The sequence below is a fragment of the Pan troglodytes genome, chromosome X (assembly GCF_028858775.2).
Source record: "Pan troglodytes isolate AG18354 chromosome X, NHGRI_mPanTro3-v2.0_pri, whole genome shotgun sequence".
Classification (NCBI taxonomy): domain Eukaryota; kingdom Metazoa; phylum Chordata; class Mammalia; order Primates; family Hominidae; genus Pan; species Pan troglodytes.
In genome coordinates, this window is record NC_072421.2 from 114,486,216 (window position 1) to 114,494,106 (window position 7,891).

General features: G+C 37.3%; 1 pseudogene; it reads left to right on the top strand.

The window, feature by feature from the left end:
• Positions 1-313: 313 nt before the first annotated feature.
• On the top strand, positions 314-7,494 carry LOC107971000 (protein SET-like; annotated as a pseudogene).
• The last annotated feature ends 397 nt before the right edge of the window (positions 7,495-7,891 follow it).

Below are 7,891 nucleotides of genomic sequence, written 5' to 3' on the forward strand. Positions count from 1 at the left end.
TGTAGGATATATATATGTATATCCTACAGGATACATATACATATATGTATATATGTATATGCATGTGTATGTATGTGTATCCTACAAGACATACATATATATCCTACAGTGTATACTCATTTTTCTGGCTTTTTTCACCCAGCATAATGTTTTCACTCAGTATCTTATTTCTACATCCTCTTTAATACATATACCTATATATGTATATGTATCCTACAGGATATACATATTTATATATATATGTATGTATATAACTTTATAAAATTCAAACTAATCTATAATGACAAGAGGCAGATCAGTGGTTACTCGGGAAATGGTGGTTGGATTGGCTAGGGAAGGAAAATTACAGATTGGCACCAGGAAACTTTTGGAGGTAAAGGATATGTTTATTATGTTGATTTCGGTGATGGTTCACATATGTAAAACCAAATTTTACACTTTAAAGATTTGACTATATATTTATTCACACACACACAAACACACACACATATTTACACATGTCATCTAGGTACATGTGGCCATTGAAGCCATAGGAAGGATTATAAAATTAGACAGTGGGGGTCTAGAAACAAACCTCGATTAAGTATAACTTGTAACAGCTAGGCAGAAGAAGATGAGCTTTCAAAGAAGTAGGGAAGAAAAGGGCAGAGAGACAGAGAAATAAAATCACAGATAAATATTGTATTGTAGAACCTAATGGAAAAGAGTGTTGTAAGAAGAGTTGAGTAGTTCGTCAGCAGTAAACATTGTTGCAAAGAGGTCCAATAAAATGGGAATTGTAAAATCGATTTTATTTAATGACACTGGTGGCCTTAGCCTGATATTTTTATAGAGGAATAGGGCAGAAAACAAAATTTGAGTGGGGGAATGGGAGATAAATAGATGGAGATAGTAAATAAAAGCAGTTTTTTAAAAGATTTTTGCCTTATAGTTACAGAAAAATGAGATATAGAAGGAAGTTGCCAGAAAGAAAGGGATAGCTATGGAAGGCTGTTTTTTATTTAATTGAGGAATAATATTCAAATATTTATATGAGTGTTGTGCTGGAGCTGCACATGAGAGTCAATTATTAAATTTTCAGAAATTTTGCAAGCCATCATTAAAAATAGCCATTATTAAAAAGTAACTTTATAAATTCAGAATTCAGTAAATTATATTAAAATCAAGGTAACAAATACTCAAATCTCATTACTTCTTAATTATTTAACTATTTTATACTACTATCTATACTCAAGGTTATTTATGTCAATTGTATCTGTATAGTGGGACTATTATATAATAGTTTGAAACTGCACATCTCTTCTCCACTTTGTGTTCAATGACATAACGTTGTTAGGTTGAAACTGGCAATGATGGAAGTGTTTACATCACAAAAGTTGGTAAACACTTCAAATAACGACGTGGTTTTAAGAAGTTTGTTGTTATTATGGATTGTCTAGGAGGACATACAGAAAAATCTCAATAATTCTGATTAAATTTAGAAATTGTTGTGTTGTGGCTGTTATATTGTGAATAGCACAAAAAATAAGAAAAATATTTTCCTAGTATCCAAAAGCTATTAATGTGATTCACCAAAAGTCATTCACATCATTGATGAACACATTAATTTCTGACACAGTTTTTTTTTTTATTTTTATCTTACTCATTGAGGAAAACAAAAATATCAATCAATATTCATGTCAGAACTACACTCATTTGTCAATTACAACCACAGGTTAGTCACAAATATATGAGTTTACCAAAAACAATTAAAACATTCTGTAAGTATCATTAGTTACATGGAATTTATGATAGAAAGACTAGAATATTTTACTATTACTTGTAAATTGTTTGCTATACAGCCTTTATGTTAGTAATATAAATAGTAAATTATGTACATGTATTCATACATGCATTTTTACAGACAGCCAATTATTAAAAAATTACTACCACATTTGTAACTCAGCAAAGCCATGATAAAACTGATCAGCTAAAAAAAATTCTGTCTATATTTTTTGAATAACTATTTTCTGAAAATGTGAAATAGACCTTGAAACAAAGACAACAGAATATGGCACTAGGACAAGAGTCAGAATATAGATATATATTTATGAGAGGTATTGATATGGTTTGGCTGTGTGCCCACCCAAATCTCAACTTGAATTGTATCTCTCAGAATTCCCACCTGTTGTGGGAGGGACTCAGGGTGAGGTAACTGAATAATAGGGGCTGGTCTTTCCTGTGCTATTCTCATGATAGTGAATAAGTCTCACGAGATCTGATGGGCTTATTGGGGGTTTCCACTTTTGCTTCTTCCTCATTCTCTCTTGGTGCCACCATGTAAGAAGTGTCTTTTGCCCTCCACCATGATTCTGAGGCCTCCCAGCCATGTGGAATTGTAAGTCCAACTAAACCTCTTTTTGTTCCCACTTTCGGGTATGTCTTTATCAACGGTGTGAAAACAAACTAACACAGATATCCAATATAGTAAGCAATGTAGCTGTCAGCTGTGGTCAGGTTCAAAAAACACTGGATTTACAAAGTTGGATCAATAAAGTAGATTCATATCAGAACATAATTAAAACTCAAGTATTTCAATTTATTTGTCATTCAATAAAGGCCCTATAACAAACACAATAAATGATGTGGATCAGACACTGTACTAAATGTTTTGAATATGTTAATTCTTCTAAATATTTTAAAAATCCTTATGCATAGGTATTATTACTATCACCATTATATAAGATGAGGAAAGTGAGGCTTGGGCATGTTTATTAGCTTGCACAAGCTTACAGATCTATTAGTAGAAGGGAAAGCATTTGAACAAACTGACTCTAGAGGTAAAATTGCTGATGCAAGTAACCACTATACATCTTTGCCTCCATCCAATCTCATCTTATGTGGTTAACTTTTTCTAAGCTAAGTTGGGCTTTCCCAATAGAACAACAAATCTCTATAAAGAAAGGAATCCTCAACACTAACCATACAGTTTAAGGGTATAATTTGAACATAATAACTCCTTGAAAGTTTAAATTAATTAATAGAAAGAAAAAAATTCACCTGCTGGATATCAGGGTGGGTCAGAGCTCATAAAATTACTTAGAATGGGCTCTAAATCCAAATTCAGAATAATTCTAAATGAGGAAAGCAACAGATATTTATTTTGAAGATTATTCTGATATGTTAATATTTAGGTCTCAGAAATGTCTGTCCTTCCTTTACATAAACTCACTAAGTAGTTTATATAATTGTGAAAATTCTACACAATAAATTCACACACTTATAAAAAAAGTAAAAGTTTTAGAGGATAATATGGTAATCTCTATCAAAATTTATAAAGGATGTGTATCCTTTGAGTCAGAAAAAATTGTCATAAGAAATTTCCTAAGTACACAAAATTATGTGCATTTGTGTATATATGTATATATATGCATACTCACACATATATATTTAATTTTCAGCAGCATTGTTTTAGTAGAGAAAGGTTGATGACAATATAAATGTCCATTAGTATCAGAAGAGTTCAATTAAACATAGTTCACTTATATAATGCAATACTATGCAGCTACTCAAGTGGGTTATAACATTATCTATACATATACTGTCATCAAAAGTTGACATTATTAACAAGCCAATAAAAAAATTTATGACACAAAATACATATCACGATTCCAATTTGGCAAATATGAGACGTGGAGATTTAATTGGTTAGAAGGATAGATAGATATAGGGGCTTGTAGATACATTGGACCATCCTTGAAAGTATATGCACATTCTAACGTGGGGACTTCTGGAAAAAGGGTGGACTGGGATGTGAGGTATACTTACTTTCACTTTGTTGCCTATCTATCTGAAAATTTTTTAATAAGAAAAATAAAAACATAGGCATTTGGTAATTTTTTGAAAAAATACTAGCCTCAGCATTCCATTTTTGCAAGTGCCAGCATCAACAGCTATGGAGTCAGTGATCAATTATTTTGGTGGGTATGGTATACAAGGTCATGATCAAGCAACCCCGAGGTTCACTCTTTGTCTACAAAGTTAGATTAAGACATAAAGTCAGGTTAGTTAAATACATATATAACAGGTCCCAGCATGTTCTTGACATTTCCAGATGCCACTGAAAAGCTCTATTTGAAAACTTGAATAGAAATGTAGAAGATATGACATATTGTAAGACCATTACATCTTCCCATTTTCATATGGAGTAGCAAATGTTTGCCACAGGGGCACGTGGAAAGGTGGTAGAAAATCAAAATAGCATCCTAAACTTACAGAAATATATATTATTGTTCAAACTCTGCCAGCTTCCAACTTTACCATTGTTCGTGTGCAAAAATGAGAGTAAGTATAAATGTTTCTCACATATTTGACAATTATTCCATGCATATAAGCAAGCAGAAAAAGAGCATCCTAGGAGAAAAATTTTAAGCATATTGTAGCCTAACCAGCTGAAATTCATAAAGTCATTTCTGAATGGATTTCTCTTGTTCTAATTTAGAGTCTCACAGGAATGGTAAAAATTACCTCAATCTTAATACTGATTTCATGGACTTTTAATTAAATCAAGTTTGAAGAAAATGACTTGATTTCCTATCCTTATGCATCACATCTGAGGAAGTAGAAACATTTATACTCATGATTTAATATGGCCTGTCTAACTGATTGGTTCTCTTTTTTCTGGACATTTTTAGTGGTAAACATAGGTGGAAAGCTAATTCAAGAGGAGGAAAGTATGGGTATCCAGGGTGAGTGATATCAAAGATTGAAATGAGAATGATTTTAAAGGAGGCATAGTGATGAAAGTTGTACTTTAAGTGTGGAAAAAACAGTTAAGAGACTTCTAACTTATAGCATTTTAAAAACTGATCCTTAACTAATTATTTGTATTTGCCAAAATGGATGAATAGGTACCTGTTGCTTTGCTCCACTCAGTTATTGATAGGCAGTCTCTAAAACGGCCTCAAATATCTCTGCCTTCTGCAATTAACACCCTTATATAATCCCTTCTCCTTGAGTGTGGAGTGGACCTAGTGACTTGCTTCTGATAAACAGAACATAGCCAAAGTGATCAAAAGTGATAGAAAGTTACTTCCCTAGATTAGGTAACAAAACACTCAGGCTTTCATTTTGATTGGCTCTCTCACCTTGCTTCATTCTTTCATGCTTTCTTTCTTGGAGCCATTTCTCTTGGGCAGCCTGCCGCCATGTTGGGAGTAGCTCTGTGGAGTGGTTCAAGTGGCAAGAAACTGATATCTCTGGTCAACAGCCATGCAAATTAGCTTGAAAGCGACTCTCTTAAAGCCTGTCGGCTGGGCGCGGTGGCTCACGCCTGTAATCCCAACACTTTGGGATGCCGAGGCGGGCAGATCACGAGGTCAGGAGATCGAGACCATCCTGGCTAACAAGGTGAAACCCCATCTCTATTACAAATACCAAAAATTAGCCGAGCGTGGTGGCGGGCACCTGTAGTCCCAGCTACTCGGAGGCTGAGGCAGGAGAATGGTGTGAACCTGGGAGGCGGAGCTTGCAGTAAGCCGAGATCCAGCCACTGCACTCCAGCCTGGGCGAGAGTGAGAACTCGTCTGAAAAAAAAAAAAAAAAAAAAAAAAAAAATCCTGTCAAACTCCACCTCAGTGAGCTTGAAAGCAAATCCTCCTACCTTGCAGCCATGTTAGAAACTCTCACCCAGTTAAACTAGGATCAAATCTATGACCAATAGAAACTGTGAAATAAGTGTTTGTCATTTTAAACCACTAAGTTTTAGGGCAACTTGTCATGCAGCAATAAAAAAAAAACATACAGCAGCAAATTTTTTCCTGAAAGATTAGTTTGAAGTTTTACAAGTCATCCCATTTTACATGTATGAGGAGAATGAGCTCCCTCTAATGTACAACATGGTGTCTACAGTTTATAACAGTGAACTGTATTCTTGAAATTTGCTAAGAGAGTAAGTAGGGACGTTTAAGTCGGCTGAAACTGTGCCCACAACCGCCCCTTCCCCCAGGTGCTCTGTCCCAGGGAGATGGGGGTTTTATCTGTAAGTCCCTGACTGGGGCTGCTGCCTTTGTTTTAGAGATGCCATGCCCAGAGAGGAGGAATCTAGACAGGCAGTATGGCTGCAGCAGCCTTGCTGAGCTGTGGTGGGGTCTGCCCAGTTTGAACTTCCTGGCTGCTTTGTTTACACTGTGAGGGTAAAACTACCTACTCAAGCCTCAGCAGTGACGGACGCCCCTCCCTCCACCAAGCTCCAGCGTCCCAGGTCAACCTCAGACTGCTGTGCTGGCAGCGAGAATTTCAAGCCAGTGGATCTTAGCTTGCTGGGCTCTGTGGGGGTGGGACCCGGGAGCCAGACCACTTGGCTCCCTGGCTTCAGCCCCCTTTCCAGGGTAGTCAATTGTTCTGTCTTGCTGGCTTTCCAGGTGCCACTGGGGTATGGGAAAAAAAAAAAAAAAAAAAAACGAACCGCAGCTAGGTAGCTCAGTGTCTGCCCAAATGGCCGTCCAGTTTTGTGCTTGAAACCCAGGACCCTGGTGATGTAGGCACCAGAGGGAATCTCCTGGTCTTCGAATTGCAAAGACCGTGGGAAAAGCACAGAATCTGGGCCGAGTGCACAGTTCCTCATGGCACAGCCCCTCACGGCTTCCCTTGCCTAGGGGAGGGAAATCCCCTGACCCCTTGTGCTCCCAGGGTGAGGGACACCCCACCCTGCTTCGGCTAACCCTCTGTGGGCTTCACCCACTGTCCAACCAGTCCCAATGAGATGAACCGGGTATTTCAGTTGGAAGTGCAGAAATCACCTGCCTTCTGCCTCAATCTCGCTGGGAGCTGCATACCGGAGCTGTTCCTATTCGGCTATATTGTCAGCAGAAGAGGTCAGAATTGATCGCCAAAATCCTGAATTTTTGGGTAACAACATTTGTCAACCATCCACAAGTGTCTGTACTCCTTGGGGAGGAGAATGAAGAGGCTCTACATTATTTGACTAGTGACAGAATTTGGAGATGTTAAATCAGGTTCTAGAATAGATTTTTATTTTGATGAAAATCCTTGCTTTAAGAATAAATTTCTCTCCAAAGAATTTCCTCTGAATGAGATTGGTGATCCGTCTTCAAAGTCCACCAAAATCAAATGGAAATCTGGGAAGGATTTGACAAAACGTTCAAGTCAAACGCAGAATAAAGCCAGTAGAAAGAGGCAGCATGAGGAACCAGAGAGCTTCTTTACCTTGTTTACTGACCGTTCTGATGCAGGTGCTGATGAATTAGGAGAGGTAATCAAAGATGATATTTGGCCAAACCCATTACAGTACTACTTGGTTCCCAGTATGGATGATGAAAAAGGAGGAAGGATTAGAAGATATTGATGAAGAAGGGGATGAGGATGAAGGTGAAGAAGATGAAGATGATGATGAAGGGGAGGAAGGAGAGGAGGATGAAGGGGAAGATGACTAATAGAACACTGATGGATTCCAACCTTCCTTTTTAAAAATTTTCTCCAGTCCCTGGGAGCAAGTTGCAGGCTTTTTTTTTTTTTTCCTCAGTTGCTCTGTTCTTGAGGTCTCTTTTCTCTACGCTATGGTTCTCAACTTATTTGGGGGAAAATACCTTGAGCAGAATACAATGGGAAAAGAGTCTCTACCCCTTTTTGTTCAAAATTCATTTTTATCCATTGCTGTCTGAACAAAAACTGTACAGAATCAACACCACTGAGCTCTGTGGGAAAAAAGAAAAACCTGCTCCCTTCGCTCTGCTGGAAGCTGGAAGGTGCTAGGCCCCTGTGTAGTAGTGGATAGAATTCTAGCTTTCTTCCTCTTTTCTCTGTATATTGGGCTCAGAGAGTACACTGTGTCTCTAAGTGAACATGGACAGTTAGCATTTAGCAACATTTATCTGTCTACTTTCTCTTGTTT